The sequence below is a fragment of the Pteropus medius genome, unplaced genomic scaffold (genome assembly GCF_902729225.1).
Source record: "Pteropus medius unplaced genomic scaffold, Ma_sr-lr_union100, whole genome shotgun sequence".
NCBI classification, from domain to species: domain Eukaryota; kingdom Metazoa; phylum Chordata; class Mammalia; order Chiroptera; family Pteropodidae; genus Pteropus; species Pteropus medius.
In genome coordinates, this window is record NW_024355327.1 from 1,780,894 (window position 1) to 1,801,955 (window position 21,062).

General features: G+C 39.5%; 1 protein-coding gene across 4 annotated transcripts in view; it reads left to right on the forward strand.

Moving 5' to 3' along the window:
• The window catches only part of FHIT (fragile histidine triad diadenosine triphosphatase), a 1,065,768-nt gene extending 1,045,161 nt beyond the window's left edge, over positions 1 to 20,607 (forward strand). For all 4 annotated transcript variants that reach the window (XM_039858526.1, XM_039858528.1, XM_039858527.1 and 1 more), the window contains one exon: positions 20,301 to 20,607. The gene's annotated coding sequence lies outside the window, so the exon portion shown is untranslated. The remainder of the gene's footprint in view (positions 1 to 20,300) is intronic.
• Positions 20,608 to 21,062: the final 455 nt, after the last annotated feature.

The following is a 21,062-nucleotide window of genomic DNA, read 5'->3' on the forward strand; positions in this document are numbered from 1 at the left end:
CCTTTTTACTGTGAAATACAAACCCTTTTGAGTTAGTTAAACATATGTACATTTGATGGCCTTTTTCTCCCAACCTCCTTTTTAAAGTATTCTAATTACTCAGAGACCCAGTATCAAGTACCTCTCCATTATTGTTCATGTAGTTATGCTCAGGCTCTTCCTTTCATTCTAGAAAGCTTATTTCATTCTCTCCTATCATTGGTTTGTGTGAGCTCTGCATTCAATTGCCTGAAGGAATATAGCGTGGTGTTAGTAGAGGCTCTCTTTTATATTTTATTTTTACCTTGTTCCCCTTCTCATTTCTTTTCTTTTTTTTTTTCTTTTTTCTTTTAAGGATCAAGCTAGTTTACCTAAGAACGTAGGCCTAAGGGCATGACTGCAATCCTCTTTCTATTCCTTTTCTGAAAGCTAGGGTGTCATTTTGGAACGTCCCATCCAAATGGGGTCACTATTCTTCAGACTCAACTTCCTAGGCTGATTTTTCTCTTCCTGGGTTTCCAATGTAATGTATACTTTCCGGTAGAGGCAAGAAAGCTCTAGGCTTTTCCTGAGGCTTGCTGATTTGTAGATTCTGTTTTACAGTGTACTTTCTAGACATTTTACGAGGGTTTAAACTTACCCAAGTTTCCTGTATGCTGTGCTTCTCTCCTGTCTTGAGGCCTAGCATCTCCTGCCTCAGGTGAATCAACTTGCGTTACAGATCTTTCCAGAAAGACAGTTACCTTAATCTGTACAAACTACTGGCACGTTGCCTGTGGGTTTTTAAATTAACTGACTTGTTTTTCTCTGAGGGCCTTTGTTTACTGACAAATCATCTTCAGTTTTCTGGGCAGTCAGATGTGGGAACTGAGACCAGGACAGGTCATGTGGGTTTCCCAGGAGTACACAATTAGTAATTGGAGGTGAGGGATTTAAACTTAGGATCCTTAGTTTTTTCCAGGAGCATCATCATTTCCTGTAGTGTAATGGGACCAAATACACCTCTCTTTGCAGACAAAGGGGAAAGGAAACATTCTTTTTGGGAAAAATGCTTGTTGAGTTGGTCTACCTGGTTCTTTGACACCTACCCCTATCTTTTCAAAATGCATCTATACACCGAATGTTTATAAGATGTTAAGGGGTTCATGGAACTTATGAAATTTGTTAATAAATTGGGCTGTCATGCAATATTTGGACATACTTAGAAATTATTGTTTCTCTGAAATTCGAATAACCCTCTCCTCTCCAAGCTTCCCGATTATCCCCTCAGCGGCAAGCCAGTTTCAAGACTTTGATGGAGCTTATTCTGCAAGACCGCACAATTCACAACTCACAAAGGCAGCCTCCAAATTAATAATAACGGCAAAAGGTTAGAGATTTTCAAGATGCAGGTTCTATTATCATTCCTCTTACAGGTGATGAGAAGACAGACTCAGTGATGTGAAGGGTTATTCCAAGGGAAGTGGTAAATGATGGAGCTCAGGTTTGAGCCCCGACAGTCTAACCCCAAAGGCCATTCTCCTAGTTTTTCTGCTGCCAGCACCACCTCACTATCCCAGCTCCCCTCACTCCCTCCAAATATTCTCTTTAGCCTAGTCTGCTGGCCTCCCTAGTTCTACTGTGAGGAATTCCCTCTTCCTCTCCTGCTGGGCCTCCTTGCTTGCCTTGTTAATGCCACCGTCTCCGGCCACATCGCAGCCAGGTAGCAGGAGTCAGAATAGGCCTAAGCTGTCACCACCTGCTGTCACTCACTTGCAAGTTGCTCCAGACAGTGCCGATTCCTGCATAGGCTGCTCACCCTCTTTTCTCCACCATTTGTCCACATGCCTAAGTAATATGACCTTGAGCAAGTACAGTGTTTCCCACATTTCATTCATTCCAATTTTGTCGTGATTTTTCTCTTTGTGTACTACCTAAGATATTGTTTACTTATTAGTTACTTGATTCACTTTTTAAATTTCAGCTCTTTTATCTTAAACTTTGTATCTTAGCCTCAATGAAGAACAAGTATTACTGTGAGTAGAAGCTAAGCATAAAAATAAACATAAACGAAAGTGCCGATGAATGCCAGCTCTACCTATTTGCATGCCTATAGCTATCAGCACTGAGGTTTATTATCTCTCTCAACCAGAGAGGCTAGCCATCCTTAGAGAGGCATTTAATTCCAGCAACAAACTGAGACTCTATTTGACCTATACAAAAAGGATTAAAAGAATAAACTGCAGAGAGATTCATCATCATAGATCACCTAAAATTATCTGAAACTAGCAAATAATGCCCATCTTTCTTAGGAAAATAGCAATGGAGGTCAGAATTCAAACCCAGAGAAAGATGATCTACTTCAACCCCTAAACCAGTGCTCCCCATGTCTTTCACCAGGCACTTGGGGGGAAACCAGAGGCAACTTCCCTAGAGATGGGAGGTTGCTCTCTGGTACCTGGCTGCAGGACACCAGGAAGGAAGCCCTACACCACACCCCACTTTTTCCCATAGGCATGCTCAGTCTCTAGGCTGATTGGATCTGTTTGCAAACACCCCTTCTCCTGGAAAACCAACTCCCAGGGCTTGGCTTTCACACTTAATATGCCATTGGTCTTCCTCAGAAACCAACATATTGTAAAAGAGAATGTGCAAACCCATACCCAGACATGCCCTATCTAGGAAAATGGACTATAATGGGCAAAAAACTGCTCTCTACTGAATATTTGTCATGGAAATACTTAGCAAACCATTCAGTAAGTAGCAAACCCTGTTCTATATCTTCTTTATGTATAAACCTAGGTTAATCCTCTGCATGACAAGATTGCCATAGGATCACAATTACAAACACTCCCAAACTGTCAACTGTTTCCTTAGCCATCAGGGCACTAACATTAGGTTAGTTATGTAGAAGAATTCTCTTGATCTTCCCATATAACCCTGCAGGATATTTTGGTGTTTTGACCACTCTCTGTATCTTTTGCCTAGCAGAAAATTACTTTCAATTGCAGTTTCTTAAACAATAGTGAAAAACAGACATTGTCTTCACCATGCGCAGGAAAAGCCAACAGTCTAAGAGGTACTGAATGAAACTACAGTTGTCTCACTCTCCAGCTGACAGATCCCCGATGAGGTTGGCAATCCTTTGGTTCCAGGAAACCAACATCTGCCTTCTGCTTAGGTGAATTTGTGCATCACCTCCCCACACACTGACCTGAGTTTGGGAGAAGGGTTTTTGCGATGGCTCTTTTAGTCTGAGTTCTAAGTCACATTAGATGACATTGGATCTGCATTCCTTACCTAATCTTGCATCCTTCCTGGAACATAATTCTTTATTTAGGCACTTAACACTTGGGCTTGCTGCCTCTACACACCCATGTTACATTTCCTACTTAATTTTAAAGCACTTATGTGTGTACTGGTGGTAGAAGACTTTATCATCTCCCTGTCCCCATTTCCACCCCATGTTGGAAGTGAGTGGGGTGTGTTGTTTGTAAAATATGCACGCACCACGCATAACTGAAAGAAAGTCAGAGCAGGGCAGGTTTCCACACTGTTGTGTCAGCAGAGTTCATGTGTAATTCATCAAACTCTCCTCTGCGTGTGCCATTATTTTATAGATAATTGGTTGCCTCTCATTTACTCATAACAGAGCCTTGCAATTTCAAAGCAACTGAGTCAGCCCAAAACAGCATTATTACTAGTTACAGATACACTGTCAAGGCAAAATTTTGACACTGGAGTTTTTGAAAAATCACCGTGATTTCAGTCGCTGGACCACACTAACATTATAATTATGGACAGAAGTGAACAAGAAACAACAGATTGGCTCAGTGAGTGTGTGCTCTGGTCACTGAATTGTACCTTTTAAAATCTACCCTACCAGCCTAGAAAAGTACTCAACCTTCTCAGAGAGGATCTACTCTCATCCCAGCAGCCTGTAATGAAAAAGGCCCAGGGAGCGGATCATAGTGCTCTCATGTTTTCTTAGGGGAAAGGGCAGGGTTAACTTCAGCTCCTTGACCAGTTCAATCCTAAACCCACTAGGTAATCCCTACGTAGGGGTATCATCAATACCAATGAAAGCGTTTGCTAACACTCTTTCAGCCATCCCCAAATTGATACAGTAAACTATTTTCTTTAGCATGGAAGTACAAGAGATGATTCCTTGTTTAAGGCTAATGAGACCACTATATTCCAAAGCTTTTTTCCCCAAACAGACCCATCATCTTAAAAACAGAAAGTAGAGAGATTGAAGATTGCTTTTTCCTTCCCCTCCAGTTCATATTTCTATAGGATTGTGCCGTCTTTCCTCTTATTCTATATAGACTATGCTCATAGCATCAAATTTCAGTAGCAAGGAACTAAAGCCTCATTCTTTGGATTAAATGTAAATCAAGTCCCTATGGCCTAAATAGGGAATTATAAACCATAGAATCATAGAAACTTTAGAAATAATGAAATCTAATGTCCCATTAAATGAATTATTTTACTGTAGCCCAAAAGACTAACCTTAAAAAAACCTTCCTTTAATAAATACTCCATGAGACAGTTCACTCCATGGTTCCAAAATGGGTTATTTGGTTTAGTTTGACTATTTTTAAAATGTTTTACTGAGATCCAGCTTTCTCTAACATGTACGTACTAGTTCAAGCAAAAGATTACCACAGGCCATTGATGACTAAAGGATATACAGAACTGTTAAGATTTAGTTCAACTCATGGTAGAAATGACTAGTTTCCTGTACTTAATTTTTAACACTTATAAACCTGCACCTTGGAACTATGTGATCAATCAGTACAGAGTTCTTTTCAGAAAAGTGTAATCCAAATGCCAAAACTAATTTTTAAGAGTTTCAAGCTTTTACTTGCACCTTGCAAAATGATAATGAAATAAAGTCTGTCATCATCATTATCATCTTCTTCATCCTCATCTCATCTCCAGAAATGGATAATTTATCATACATCAAACTGCATACTCTCGTATGAGAAAAACCTTCTAAAAATGTCGATTCACTTTCAAGACTTTTTTTTCTTTCTCTGCTTGCTTCTCCCTACTCTCTGTGGTCCTTTCCTACTCCTTTCCTCTTTCGTCTTTGTCTCTGCCAGAAAGGAGGGTGGGGGGAAAAAGACATTCCCAGAGGTCGAGAGAAGTAAGCACGAAGAAAGGCGATGGTAATTTGCATTAATAATCTGTAACCTGTCATTTAATAACCTAGTATTTACACAATTCATTCCTTTTATGCCTAGAATGTCCTTCAGCCATCTCTTATATAAGTGCGGCATTATTTTGACATTCCAGAGGTATCAAGCAAGTTGTCATGTAGGCACCCAATCAACTCAGGATACACTAGCAAAAGCAGCTCTAAATTGTGCACCTTCTGGTTTTAATATTTCTCTGATGATCCAAAAGACACTACAGTATCTTCTACTACCTGTAATTTATCATGAATGTTGAGCAACAGAGACTGTGTCTTATTTATTAAACTAAAGTTCAAAAACTGGAAGGAAGGGTAGGGACTAAGGAAAGAACATTTAGAAAATTAAAATGTCCCATTGGAACCGCTTGTTCCAATGATGTTAGTAAAATTAGATGCCAGTCGAATTCTATGTAATGTGCCCTCTCTTCTTCCTATTTACCCTCTTTTCTCTTCATGGGTAAGTGAGGCAGAACCTGCACCTTAGAGAGAACAGTAGCTGTACAGAGAGAAAGAGAGGACTGGGGAGGCCATCTTGGGATCACGCTTTCACTTTTTTGTACCCTTTAGTGGATGAATGCCTGCCACTCTCTCTGTACTCTCTCCAGACCCCAGTGAATAGACCTATTTTTGTTCGCTATTATCATTTCAAAACCCTAGCACAGGGCAAACTTTGTTTCCTCTACTAGAGCCTCATGTAAATAACCTGGAATCGAAAAAAAGTCAGGTGGCAGGTAAAGTCCCCCTCCCCTCCGCCCCACCAAAGCAAATGCCTGTTTTGAATTTTACGCAGAACTCTCTAGAATGTGCTTTGGAAAGAAAAGACTGGTACGGTGAACATTATAGTTGTGTAAAAATTATGTCTCCCCGCCCCCGCCAAAAAATCTATTTTTCACTTGTTCTAAGCACCAGGCATATTCAGCACCAAATGAAAGTATAAAAAGATATTCTGTAGTCTCCTAATAATGATGTCTGGATTACCTGCCATTTTGTTTTTAGAAATGTCTTTAAATAATTTAAGATGGCTCCCCATCAACATTGCCACTAAACTTACTCTCTGAACTTGGACACATCACTCTTTTGTGCCTCACTTTCTCTGTCTCTGAATTACTATGACGAAAAGCATTTTAATTATATCCTAGGGTTATTATAATGATAACACAAGACAATGAATAGTAAATACACCAGCAAAAGCAGCTCTAAATTATGCTCCTTCTGGATTTAATACTTCTCCGAGGATCTAAAAGACATTTGAGTATCTTCTCCTACCTATGATTTATCATGAACAGCAAGCAATGAAGACTGTGTCTATTACCTATGCCAACATATAGGTTTATTATTTTCCCTATGATTTATAGTTTAAAGATGATAAATTATGGAAATTTTCAAGTTATGAGAAATTAGTTTAAATAATAATTAAATAAAACCTGTAGGGTGGGATGTTTTCAGACCACCGAAAAAGAAAAAAAAGGGACCTCTGCTTCTATTATTAACAGACCAAATAATTTGAATCAATTTTCCCATTTTATTCGACTAGAAAAATTATACAGAATCTAAGAAAATGTCTGTTAAAAATAAAGAGGTAGCAAAAGGTTATAGGGTCAAGGTTGAAGAGAGGACAGAAATCCAGAAAGAGAGGAGCCCAACATTTGGGGTTGCTTTTTGCCTGAGAGAATTTGTGAGTTTTAGAGAGACAGACAGAACTAAAGCAATGAAGGCTGGGTTGCCTTCATTGGGAAGCCTTTCCATACCTGGGTGGGAAACAAAAACACGAAGAGGTACTACCCTTGGAAAAAGAGCGAGCCAGATGTCAACCAGCCCTGGTACCAACTACAGCTCAATTACAAGTCATCTGGGCAACTGAGAAAGTCTCAGTCCCAGAAATTGAAATTAAGGTAATTGCAAATTGCTAGTCCCATTAAGTTTCTGGCAGAAGCAAAGAAAAAAAGTCATTTTTGTAAGGAAATAATACCATCCAAGATCTTAAATTATTTCTACAAATAATGTTTTTCTCAAATAAAATGCCCAATACATGAGAGTGCTTACACACAGACACAACAGCATATGATGAGACAAGTCAATACAAATAAAAGTAGAATCACAGGGTACATAAAATTAGAATTATTATACATATGAAAATACTCAGAATGAACCGTGAAGAGACGAAAGAAGAGTGGGAAAAGGTAGAAGAGAGATCAGTCAGAAGACATAGACTACACTGAGAAAATCTAGTTTTTATTTACAATTCCAAAGCAGAGTTCTAGTGGAAACTATATTTGTAAAGATAATGACTGAGAATTTTTCAAAACTGGCAATAATACCAATCCAACAATTCAGAAACACACCAAACTCGGGGGTGTAAAATTTACACCGAGGCACATCATGACAGAACTGCAGAAAACCAAAGGCTTTAAGTTGCTAGATTTAATAGTGAAAAATAGAAAACTTACTTTCAGAGGAGTAACAATTAGACCAAAGGCAACAAAGAAAATCAGAAGACCGTGGAATGACATCTCTAAAGAACTGAAAGAAAATAACTGCCAGCCTAGATTTCTATTCTCAGTTAACATAAAGAATGAAGGTGAAATGTATTTTCTGACAGAAGCTGAGGGAATTCATCACCAGTAGACTCATACAAAAGGAATTCTAAAGAAGAAATCAAGGAAAATCAGAAATGATTTTGAACAGAATGAAGAAAACTAAAACTTGTGGATTCAACTAAAGGTGTATCTAGAGAGTATATTACTTTTAATTATGACATATGCATTTATTGGAAGAAAATAGAAGCTGAAAGTTAATGTGCTAAACATCTTTCTGGATATTACAGTCCTTAGAAATGAGAAGAGCATATAATGAAAAATTTTAGACCAATAAATTTGAAAATTGGGATTAACAAGTTTCTATAAAAGAGTTTTATCCAAACTGCCAAAAATAAAGACAATATAAATAATTTGATAACTATTAAATAAATCAAACCTGAATTAAAACCCTTCTCACAAAGAAAATTTCAGGCCAAGATAACTTTACTGGTGAATTCTGCCACACAGTTAAGAAATAAAAATCTTATTAAAAATTATTCTTAATAAGAATCTTATGACTGACGGAGAAGATTCTGCCAGAGGAGAAGAAAAAAATTATTCCACTTCTCATTTGTTGAATAAATTGTCTTGTACATGAACTTGACAACCTAACAGAAAGGAAATCTACAGACTAAATGTACTCAGAAACACAGATGCCAAAATCCTAAAAGATATCAGATAAACAGACAATGCATATGTATGTATGTGCAATCCATGAAAGGGATAGTACATTATGCCCAATGTAACATTTATTTCATATTACTAACAAGTAATATCTTTTACCACATTAAAAAAAGGGAAAATAATAAGATCATCTAGCAGATGCATAAAAAAATATTGATCAAGTTCCATATTCGACTTAACAAATATAAAAGTTACAGGAAAACAAGAACTAGAAGGGAATTTATACTTAAGAGTGAAATGTTGAAAAGTATTCACCTGAGATTGTAAATGAGATAATAATATTCACAATTAGCGTTGCTATTTCACAATGTATTCACAAGGTTCTAACTAGTACGGTAAGTCAAAAACAATAAATAAAAAGTAGAAGAATTAAAAAGGAAGGAATAAAACTGTCATTATTTGTAGACAATATGATGTATGCAGAAAACCCAAAAGAACCTATTGAGAAACAATTAAAATTAATTAGTAAATTTACCAAGACCTCTGAATATAAGATTAATATATGTAAGTTTGAATTTCTCTGTTTCGGCCATTATCGTAATTCGGGCTACCGACAAAGTACCAGACACTGTGGGACTTAAAAAGAAATTTTCTTATAGTTCTGGAGGCTGGAAGTCCAAGATGAGGGTGCCACCATAGTCTGGTTCTGACGAGAGTTCTCGTCCTGGCTTGTAGATGGCCACCTTCTCACTGTGTCCTCACATGGATGCGAGCGAGTGAGGTTTAGTTTCACTCTTCTTATGAGGACACTAATATCATCATCAGGGCTCTACCCTCATGGCCTCACCCGAACCTAATTACCACTCAAAGACCTCCTATTACACTCCCACTGGGGGTTAGGGTTTCAACAGTGGAACTCTGAGGGGGGACACAAACATTCAGTCCACAACAGCCAAACAGTTAGAAAATGAAAAAATTCAGTTAGCGTATATTAACTTTAGAAATCAAACGCCGAAAAATAAAAATATGTAAGTTTCTAGACAGAAAACTATAAAATGTTATTTAAAAGCATTAAAGAGGAACTGCATAAATGGAAAGAGATGAATGACCCAATTTTACAAAGCTAATTCTCGTCAAATTGACCTATAAATTCAATGATTTTATAGTGATTCTGATCAAAATTTCTATAGCTTGTGTGTGTGTGTATGAAATTTGATAAGTTGATTTTGAAATGCTTATGGAAGTGTAGCCATAGACTATTAAAAGAACAATATAGAAGCATAGGAGGGCTCACTATACAAGGTTACAAATATTAAGAGAGCAAGATATTGGTATAAGGATAGACTTATAGAACAAAATAGAAAGCCCAGAAGCAGATTCAGGCACTTGATTTATGATAAAAGTAAATAACGTCACAAAGTGTGGGGGAAAGGAAAATCTTTTCAATAAATGGTTCTGGGAAAACTGGATATCCATGTGAAAACTAATGAAACTATGCCTTACCTCACACCATTTGCAAAAGTAAATTCCAGGTGGATTGTGATTCAAAATGTGAAATGTAAAACAAAAAAGCTAATAGAAGATATTATCGGAGAATTTCTTTATGATCTGGCCATAGGGAAAGACTTTTTAAATAATACACCGAAAAATTACCATAAAAAATGATAAAATGGAATACATTCAAATTAGAAAATTCTGTTTATCAAAAGATACCATTAAGAGAGAGAGAGAAAAAAAATAAAGACAAGACACAGTGGGAGAAGATATTTGCCACATATATTTCCAACAAAGGACCATAATCTAGAAGATAATTTTCTTTAAGGAAAAATACAAGTCAATAAGAAAAAGTCATCAGCCCAATAGAAAATATAAAAGGATTTGAACAGGCACTTCATAAAAAATAGGTATAAAAATGGCTAATGATCTCTAGTCATCACGGAACTTAAACTTAAAGCCCAAGGAAATACCACTATATACCGACTACAGATTGACAAGATTAAGTGTTTGCAAGGATGCAGAACAACAGAAACACACAAAAGAATATGTACTCTGTGATCGCATTCATGCAAAGTTCAAAACAGGTGTTTAGAGATACATTCGTTTAGAGAGTAAAATTATATGGGAGAGCAAGGAAGCAATCATGGTAAAATTAACCTAATGGTTACTTTTGTCAGGGAGGCAGAAAGGGGTTCTGATTGAAGAAGGGGACTTAGGAGTGGGATGGTGGAAAGGGAGGCTGGCCATGTTCCAGTCCTTGTGGGTGGTGGCGAAATATGTTTGTTTTATGTTAATTCCGTAAGCTATAGATATACATATGGCTTGCACTTTTCTGTATGTATATTTCACCATAAAAAGGACTAAAAATAAAGAAGTGAAAAAAATTTAAATAGGACAGAAGGAAAAGATTGACTTTAATGTACAGTCTAATTGCTGGCTGAATATTCAATTATTCTTAATTGGCTTAAATAAAAATAATAATCACTGCATATAATCTTTACAGACACTCTGCTACTACATCAGAGAGTCGATTCTCCTCTCTTTGGCCATCTTCCCTGACTTTAAAAGGCCACACTGGACAGCCAATTATTATTTCAGGAACTGAGTAACAGAGTCCACCACAGAGAGGATACTTCATTATTAATGATTCTTAATGATACTACTTATGAAGGAAGAGCTTATTATGGTCAAGTAATACCATCTACTTTAGAGGCTTTATTCCAATTAAACCCCACAACACCCTTTAATATTGTCCTGATTATCAGATGTTGAAACTGAGGCTTAAGGCCACTATGTGTCTTGCCCAAGGACTCTCAGGTTATACATGGAAAGTTAGGGTTCAAGTTCAGGCAGTCGGACTCTGGAGTCCACACTTACCTTTACACTAAAACTGATAGGTCTCTGTTTCTAAATGTCCTCCCCTACTTATACTGTAACTAACTGAAAACAAGAGTTGTACAATAAAGCTGGGGTACAAGATGTAGCTTACTCTTGCTTCTTCAAGAACTGCAGGAAAAGAGCCAAGCATTTGGTGATTCCCATGCTAGGGTCTTTGTAAAGATCACTTTACCCACTCATTGTTGAAGAGACAGCACTCTTTCATGCTTCCATATGCAGCAATGGTTAAGGACTGAATATTTGCCTGAAAGCTAAAACCACATTCGATGAACAGAAGTGAATCGTGCCTAATCAACCTTGGTCCATAATGCATTAGGTGTTGCATTCTTGGCATCAGTGAGAACTCCCAAGGGCTCCATTCAAGACCTTTTAGTAGGTAAGGCTTCCTTTGGAGATTGGGGGTTTTCACCAAAGTCTGCAGTTAGCTCTTGGATTTCAAAACATTTAGAAGATTGTTGAGAGATTCAAGTAGAAAATAGGATGGACTGTAGCAGACATTTTCATTTGAAACTGCCAATCTCATCCAAAGGCCACAGTTCTGGGCATGTGACCCCAGCTCAATCGATTACAATTCTTCCCTACCATTTGGTGTATGGATATATAGAGAAAAAACCCCTTGAAGGGATGATGAAGACTTGAGACTCCTGTCAGTCATCCTGCTCATCATTTGGAGAAGTCTGATATGGTAGAAGCCTCCACAGTAAAGGGAGACAAAAATAAAGGGAATCAATTCCTATATCTACCCCATCCTTTATAGTTAAGAGTTCTGGCGACAATATGGATATATATAGGCTGCTTGCCCCCTAGAAGTCATTTTTAACTTTGAGGTTTTAGACTCGATCACCAACTATTTGTTGAGATTCCACTTTGAGCCAAACACTGTCTGAGGCACAGTAAGTGAAGTCCATCTTTACCCTAGAAGAGCTGATGGTAACTCTGAAATGATAAGACTAATTCAAGAGCAAGCAAGCACGTAACTGAGTTCTGTGCAAGTCGGCAGTACGTCAACTCTACCTGTGACCAAATTGATTTCTTTACCTTATCCCACCATAAATTAGTTGACTTTGTGTCAATTTTGTCTAACCCCCCATGCCCACACATAATTACATGCCTTCCAAGAGCCACCCCAAGGTCTAAGATTAGCAATCAATTTTAATGCGTATCTAAGAGATTTTCAGTGTTCAAGTCAGTGAGTAAGATGATAGATCATGTAATAATTAAAGCTTTAAAAGAACCCAATTGAGGATTCCCTTTCCGCCAGCAGATATCTTTAGGTCAAGAAGGTCTATAAAAACCAGCAGATCATTTTCATTCCTTTAAGACAGGCAGAAACGGCTTTGAATGAAATTAAGTGTTCTTAGCAATTTTCCTCTGCTAAAGCTCCACATTTTGTTCCAGTGAGGCCCACAAAAAGTTTAGAATTGTTGGCATTCTAAGCTGATGGTGTGGTATTGCTTTGATGAAGTGAAAGCACGTGATATTGCTTGAATCATCTTTTAATTAGAAATGATAAGTCAGAGTCGTAGCTAAATGAAAGGGAAGCTCTCTCACAGGCTAAAGGCCAGTCTTGGCACTGTGGGGCTCTGGGATGCTCTTAGAATTCTGTCCCTTCTCTTAACCAATCTCTCTTGTGGCTCCTGCAGATTCCAGGGTTATCAATTTAAAACAAGATATACGCCTAATGTAGGAAATCGGCATTTATCTTTGACACCCCTATCAAAGTTTTACATTATTACTCTCAAAAATCTGTTATCGAGGCGGTTTTTTTGCTTTTAAGGTGGAAGATCTTTGTGGTTAATTTTAACTCTTTTAATCCTTTAAAAGAATGAGACTCAATGGAAAGGAAAAGTTGTGCAAAAATTTCAAAGAAAAGAATTTTCAGTAAAACCTAAGAACGCCCCTCATTCTGGGTAAGGTTTCATGATACTGCAGTTAAAAATATAGCTTCTTTATATAAAATATTATAGTCGACTGTTGACTGTGTTTCTTAAAATACATATTTATACCCTCAAACTCACCAAAGGTCACATAAAAGAATGAACACATGAAAACAGGGAATGTGTTAAGATTATGATCCTTTTAAATGAGAAGCCATATCATGTCCCCACTTCGTACTCTGGAAAGCCACCAGGGCCTAATCACATGAGATCTTGTAGATCACACTAAAGGACTAAGGTAAAATCGAGATCACCTCCCATGAGGCTCCTCTCCACACTCTCACTTCCAGCCTTCCTGCTCGCCTGCTTTTACTAGATCACCTCAAACAGCCTCCAGTGCAGGGCCCTGGCACTTCTTGTTCCCTCTGCCTAGAATTCTCTCGTTTCCTCCTTCGATTCAGTGTTTAACTCAAATGTCACCTATTCAGAAAGGCAATCTCAAGCGGTGCCCCTGTTTCCTTCAGTCCCTTAAACTTGTCTCATTTTTCTTCATAGTGTTCACCATCGTTTGTCATCATATTATAGATTTGTCTGTGTCCTCCACTAGCAAGTGGGTGGCCAAGGACAGGGCCATTGCCTCTAGCACTTAGAACATCTCCTAGCATACCATGGGTACTCAAAAACCTTTGCTTAGTGAATGAATGAGTGACAATAATTGACATTTCTTTAGAGTCAAGACCTTTCTCTGGGCCAGGTACTATGCTAAGTGATTTATTTATATCATATTTAGTACTAACATTTCTGCGAGATAGCTACTATTATTTTCCCATTTTGTATATGACGGAGCTGAGGCACAGATAGGTGAAATAACTTGATCAAGGTTACACAGCCTAACCTGAACCCAGAGCCCATGCTCTTAAATACTAAATTAACTCTTTAGACATTCACAGAGCCCAACCCCACAACCCAGGCCAGCTTCCTTCTGTGCTCACTCCAGAGACTGGGCCTCAGGATATTGTCACAGAGAATATATTGCACTGTCCAACACAACAGAATGTCAGCCACACACGTCATTTTAAAGTTTCTAGTAGAAAAAATAAATACAAATTTAAAAATTAAAAAATAAATTTTCTAGTAGACGCATTAAAGACAGATTAAGTTAATGTTAATACTACGTTTTTAACCTAATATATCCAAATATTGTCATTTTGATATATTTATAATATAAAAATTACAATATAAAACTATTTATTAAAAGATAAAACTTTATTGAGATATTTTACATTCTGTTTTCAGAGTATGTCTTTGAAACCCAGTAGGTATTTTATACATCTCAATTTAGACTTGTCACATTTTTCAGTGCTCATTAGCCATTCGTGGCTAGTGGTTACCATACTGGACAATGCAATGGCGAAACGAAGTTGGTTGATCTCTGGAATTAAACATATCTGTTTCCAGTCCTGCACTTACTATGTGAGCTTTTCTCGGCTGAGAACTGAGGTTATGATATCTACCTCATGGGGCAGAAGGGAAGACCATGAGGTTTCCATACATAAGACCATATACTCCTTAGCACAGCAGCTGGCCGATAGATGCTCTGCACAGGGGGCTTTTCCTTCCCACCCCGCAAAAAGAATCTGCTGAAAGCACAGCCTGCAGGGCCTTTATCCTCACTCCAGGTAAGCCTTTTGAGTCATTGCCTCTATTTCTGCTATTGCCACGAGTGGGAGGGAGGGAGGAAGGCAGGACCGTGGCTTGCATCTTTATCTCCTGGACCATATGGCTGAGCTTTGGAGAACCTCTAGCCCTCTTGCAGGGCACATTGATGTGGCTCTGCATATCATCAGGGGTCCCTTCCTGGAAAAAAAATAACCCTCAAGTCCCAAAAATGAGCAATTAGCTATCTTTCCTATTAGTGAGACAGTCAGTTTCTGTGTCTCTATTGAGAAAAATCAGAGACTCTGAGCATCTTTGGGCTGGACGGGAATTTAAAAGAGCTTATAATTTAACCTATTGTTTTACAAAGGAAGACGCTGTGGTTCAGAGAGCAGATATAACTTGCCCAGGCTCACACAGTAACAACGCAGGCTTCAAACTGGACCCTTTGTATTTGCAGTCTCTATCTGAACACACGCAGAGATAGAGCGATAAAGGTTTCTCTGTATAAACTGCCGACACCTCTGTACAGGATATGTTCATCATTGTCTTTTCACAATCTACATTTACTTCTAAACACTAGAATCTCAGGACAAGCAGGTTGGTGTGAATTACTCTGTATTCCCAATAGCCTTCAACTGTGTTTTCTTGCCAATTTTCAACCCCTGATCTATTGGTCCCAAGTAGAACTTGAACATAATTCAGATTAGCCTATCTGTGAGTAACTGAAATAAATCATAACTTATTTGACCATCAGTTTTTATGCTCGAAATATAGCATTGAAGATTTCATCTTTTCATTTTTGATGAAAGGCCCTGCTCTGGGTAATAGACTTTCATCCATTAGCCTAAGGATTTGGGGGGTGGGGGGTTGTAATCTAAACTCACAAACCAGGCAAAAAGAACAGAGCTATATCAACTTCAGTACCTTTTAAATAGCAGAGAGGAAAAATTATAATCACCCATTAGGTTGTTAAATGTGCTGAACCCCGATAAATTCTCAATGTGACGATCCCTGAGTATTTGTCTGTAATCCTTCAGCAAATGCACCTTTTATTCAACTACGGAGTTGTACACACTCCAGACACAAGTGCCATTAATTAAATAACATACTCAGCAAACTCTCAGAGCCATTAATTATCAAAGGTAGCCTGCTCCATGCTCGGCTCTAAAATTCTATTATAACAGGAACACACACTAGAGCGAAAGAATATGCGGGAGGAAGGTCACCCTCAAAAGCACGATAAGAAGAAACTGTCAGACAAAGTAAATGACAAAGCATGCGCACCTTTTAGCTTTTCCTGTGCCCCTTTGGAGGGTTTGAAGGAAGGGAAAATGTTTCACATCGTAAGGACTTTCTTTCTCAAAATTAGTTTCTCTCGTGGAAGATGCAAGTAAATATAAAGTAATCCTTTTTCATTTTGACTGAGTCTCTGGGAAAAGTAATATCAGCTGAAGATTTAGAGACAAATAAAGCCTGTTCGTCATAAGCTCCATCAGAATGAGAAAACCTTTTAGAGAGAGGCTTTGCGAGGCACAGAAGTGGATGGAAAGAAAGCAAACATGGGAGACAGAAGCCTTCCCGGCTCCAGGCGAGCAACAAGAACCTGTCCAAGGAGGCGCACCGGTTTTCCGGGGGGTGGCGTGGGGGGCGGAGTTGCTCTGTTCTGCCATCTGACTCCTACCACCAGCCTCAAAACCTATACGCTTTCGTTTGCCAGAACACGATGGGATAAGAGGTGATAAACCCTGTGGGCCTGCTGTTAATCACTCGTAGCTACAAACCTGGTCATCATCACCTTCCTTGCTCGTTTGCTGTTCTTCATTTTTGAATTATTGCTTCAAAGAGAACCCTGACAATGCTGAGTCTGTGTCCACCCTATAAAGGACAGCCATGGGGTGAGCCCTTACCTCGCTGCGGAACGGAGGTCTGCATCTTCTCTCCTAAGGGGGCTGGCCACCCAGTGCCCAGAGCTGCTTTCCGTGCCCTCAAGGACACACTCGGAGGACTAGGAAACAGAGCATGTTTAACGGAAAGTTAATTAACACTTTCCCATTGCAGGGAGTTGTGTTATTAATGAGCACATGTAACATGTCACAGAGGAATAGTTGTGAGTTAGAAAACTTGCTGGGAAGTTGCCCTGCTCTCTGAAGTCTTGCCTCACAGCTCTGGGGTCACCCTTCCTATCTCTAGATGGAAGGAGAATTGCGCTGTCGTGGTGATACTGATCAGAGTGGCTCTCTGTTGCCACTTCTCCCCCACCTTCACCTTTACCCGCTTTCTGTAAGAGATTGCCACCCATGGCTTTTGTGGTCCAATTTCTGATTCCAGTTTATTAAGAAAAATCTGAAAAGCGGAGGTCAGGGGTGCCTGCCCTTAAAAAATTGCTTACCCTGTTTTTGGTGTGAGCAGAATGACTTTCCACAGCTGTCTGCTTCTAGCCGCTAGGAACTAAGAGTTACTTTTAAAAGAAGAGAGTTGTTACAGAGGTTTTATGTTATGTTGGGGAATGTGATTACTTGGTTCTAAAACCATTTCTGTGTCAGCCCTGGTATGAACGCAGGTCATTTTAGTCCTGCTCATGGGCAAGAATCACTACCTTTGAAGGACAAAACATGTCCTATTTGTGTGGCTCTGCTAAGAATGCAGAAGACAGACAACCTTACTGGAAGCTGAATATTTGCAGCTGAAACCTACTGAAAGCTGTCTCCAGTCTCTGAATTGCTCTGAGGCTTTGGAGCATTTTATAGGAAGCACACTTTGGAACTGCATCGGGAAGGAGACAGGCTTGGAGCTCCTCACCGTCACACTCAGTGACTCTTTCCCGAAGGCCAGGCCATAGTCCAGACTGGTTAGAGCAGAATCTCTGGGAATGGGATGGAGGCGGGGCATTTTTTAGACTTCCCCATGTGATTCCAATGAGCAGCCAAGTTGAAAAACACTACCTTAAGAAAATAGAAGGAAGGCCTGCTGAGTTTTTGTGTTCCCAAACCTGCCTTTTACACTCTATCAAATTAGTCCGACTGTGGCCATCTCCCCTCCAGCTTCACCTACTGAAGAAATAATTGATCTATTTTCTTAGCTTCAAAGCAGAAGAGGCCCTCTATCTCTGGGCTTATGGCTGTGTAGGAGGAATGGAGTAAGAAGCAGGAGATTCCTTCACTTACACAAACTTAGTGAAAAGATGTTACCTGGAATGAATGCAGAGGGTGGTTGGATCTGTTGAAAGCAGTAGATTCTGCCCCCATTTTTTCCTGGAGAAAGACTTTATAAAGCCTCTTGGCTCCTGCATGTTCCAAGAGGAGCCGGGTGTTTCTGTTAATACCCCAGTCGGGATCCCTGTGGTACCTCTGCTTTCACTCTGTACTCACTAAATCATGACAACAAAATGCAAAGCGACTTCAAAGACTTCCCTGAAGATTTCTAGGAGAGATTGATGAGATCACAGCCCCTACCATACAGGAAACCGGACTTAAAAATGATTTAAACTTTCCTCATTAGATGTGTTTATTTTCTTTCTAACTTCAAAGCTCCACTCCCCAAAAATCTCTTTACTATTCAAAGCAACGGAGCTTTTCTGCCTTCATTCCCTTCTCTTCAAAACAAAACCCTGATAATGAATTTCATAATACTATGTTATTCTCAAACCTGGCCTTGTAGAGGGAGAAGGACAGTCAGTTCATCTACCATTATGTTTGTTAGGAATGTAGAAATATTTGAAAAGCACACGTTTATGGGGACTAGTCAAACTTCAGACATCCTGGGCTCCTGCTCTGTTCTTGGAAGTCTGAAAGCCCATGTTTTCTGGACTGCTCACCTGACACCTGATTATCTATTGCCTTGTCTCATCCTGTGCCAAATGGGTTGGACGCACCTTGAGAATATCATCATTCACCTCTTCTCATTCTCCTCTGAGCTTTACTTACACATCAATAAATACATTTGCTGATCTGCCCAGATAACATTAAAAACACTCCTGTCTAGAGGTGATAGGGAAGGAAACTGGAGACATGAAGAAGGGCACATAGCATGTGAAATCCAATCAGAAGATGGGAAGATAAGTACATTGCCCAGAGGCACCCTCTCCGATAATGAGGCTGAGTCTTTCCTATGTAGCTAAGTACTGACCTGCACTGGCTTTATCACTCACGGGTCTCTCTCTGTTGCCTGCTGGTTCCTAACAGAGAATATATAATAATAACGACAATAACAGAGCCTCACATTAGTGAGTACTTATAAACCCCTGCTCTAAATGCTTTCCTGTACTAACCCACTGAGTTCTCTCCACACCCGCAATAGTGTGCTTCACATTGCCTGGAGACACACAGCCAGCAAATGACAAGGCTCAACTTCAGGCCCAATTCTTCTCAAAGCCCAGCATGTTCACTCGTGCTCTGGCGGGAAAAGCAAACTCTGCTTCCCACAGGCTTGCAGGCTAGTTAGAGAAAAGAAACTGCTGAAGACAGAGCCTGAAGAACCTAGGCCGACAGTTTGGATGTCAAAGTTGTGTGAGGGATGGGCTACAGAAACATTGTACGTGGACTGACAGGAAGCCTGCTCAGGTATGGATAGAGGCATCCACGGAGCTTCCGAAATTACAGGGCTGGTGTCGGAAAGGGCAGATGTCGGAAGGAACGTGCGGCTACAACATTCAAAAGACCAAAATAAAACCGAGGGAAACTTCTCCTAGGACATAAATCTGCCCTAGACAGGCGAGGCAGAGGAAAAGAAAGGGCACATCCATTTTCAGGCCTGCACAGGTGTCTCTGACTCAAAGTCAATAATTGTTCAAGGACAAGGGCACTGATGAATGACTGGGAGATGACCTGTACGTCCAGACAAGCTGGGTGGTGCTGGACACAATAGGGGATGATCCCAGTGTCATATAGGAATGAGACAGGCTCCCTTTTCCAGGGGGTACAAATTGACTGGTGCATACACCCCACTCTCCACCCCTCACTTATGACAGCAGGGGACTTAGTGGGGAGCGGATCCAAAGCTCGGAAGTGAAGGCTGAAGCATAAGTGATTCGACCTCCATTTTCTGGAAAGGAAGAAACACAGCTCCTTACGCCTCTCTCCAGACAGGCTAAGTCAGAATGTGGGGGAGAGGCTCGAGAAATCTGTGTTTTAACGAGCTCATCAGGTAATTCTGATAATAGCTATGTTTGAAAACATATTCTTACTTAATTAATAAAGGTCTGAATTGGCCTCATGTGTATGTAAGCCGTGTGTCTATAAAACGGACTCTTAAGAGACCATGCAGCTGTCATTGGGGCATGGGCCGTGGGCACAAGCCATAGAAAATGTGGGGATCCAGTGGGTACAGACATCAACAGGGTTGCCACTCACCTATTTCACGTAATCTGCCCACAACTAATTGGCTTCTTAGACAATGTTAATGGCAAACTAACAGATTAGCAGTAAGCAAACTTACATTATATTTATTTCCATGACTTAAAAAATGCTATTGCTTCTAACTTAAATGTCTGTTTTTATGTTCTGTCATTTCCAGGCATGAAAGTAACTCGAACAAATCCCAAGGCATAAGGAAACGGGCCTCGTTCTCTAGGACTTCACGGCATTGGAAATGAAGCTAAGCAGATTTTATTACATCCTCCAATTCTGCAACCTTTCCAAAGCATTTTATTACACTTGTGGAAGCCAAGGGGGGTTATGTTACAATCACGATGATTGACAGGCTAACTTCAAAACAACAGCATCGGCAGCCCTTCCACACTTTCTTGTCTATATACTTATAATAGAAACCCTTTTAAATTGTCCCTTGGCCTGGTTGGAAATAAAATGGTAGTTAAAATATTTATCTTGTGTGTTGGCTAACTCAAAAATCGATATTTTGGGGCCTCTAAAAGGCGCTACTGAGGAAGTTGATGTCTTAGGACTACTGCGCTTCCTGTAAATCAAAGATTTGTTAAGGCTGAGATAAGATTTAGAGCATTTCCATAGGTAGGTAAGATGGTAGAACAAGAAATGTACAACTTTCCCTTGGTCATATGATCTTCCTGCCTTGGATGCAGAGAGGCAGAGATGAAAGAGCTGAAGTTGGCAAAATTAGCCAACTTCAGTGATCCGACACTTCCGACTAGGCTGTTTGAGTGGTAGGAATGTAAGGAAAGAAAATGGAAAAGCTCTCAAATTTTATTAGGAAGCACAGCCCTTGTCCTTAATAACCAATTTCTTTAAGGGGGTATGACAGAAGGGGGCCCTTTCTTTCCTTGGATATATTAATAAAAAGGGGGGAGTAGAGTTTATAGAG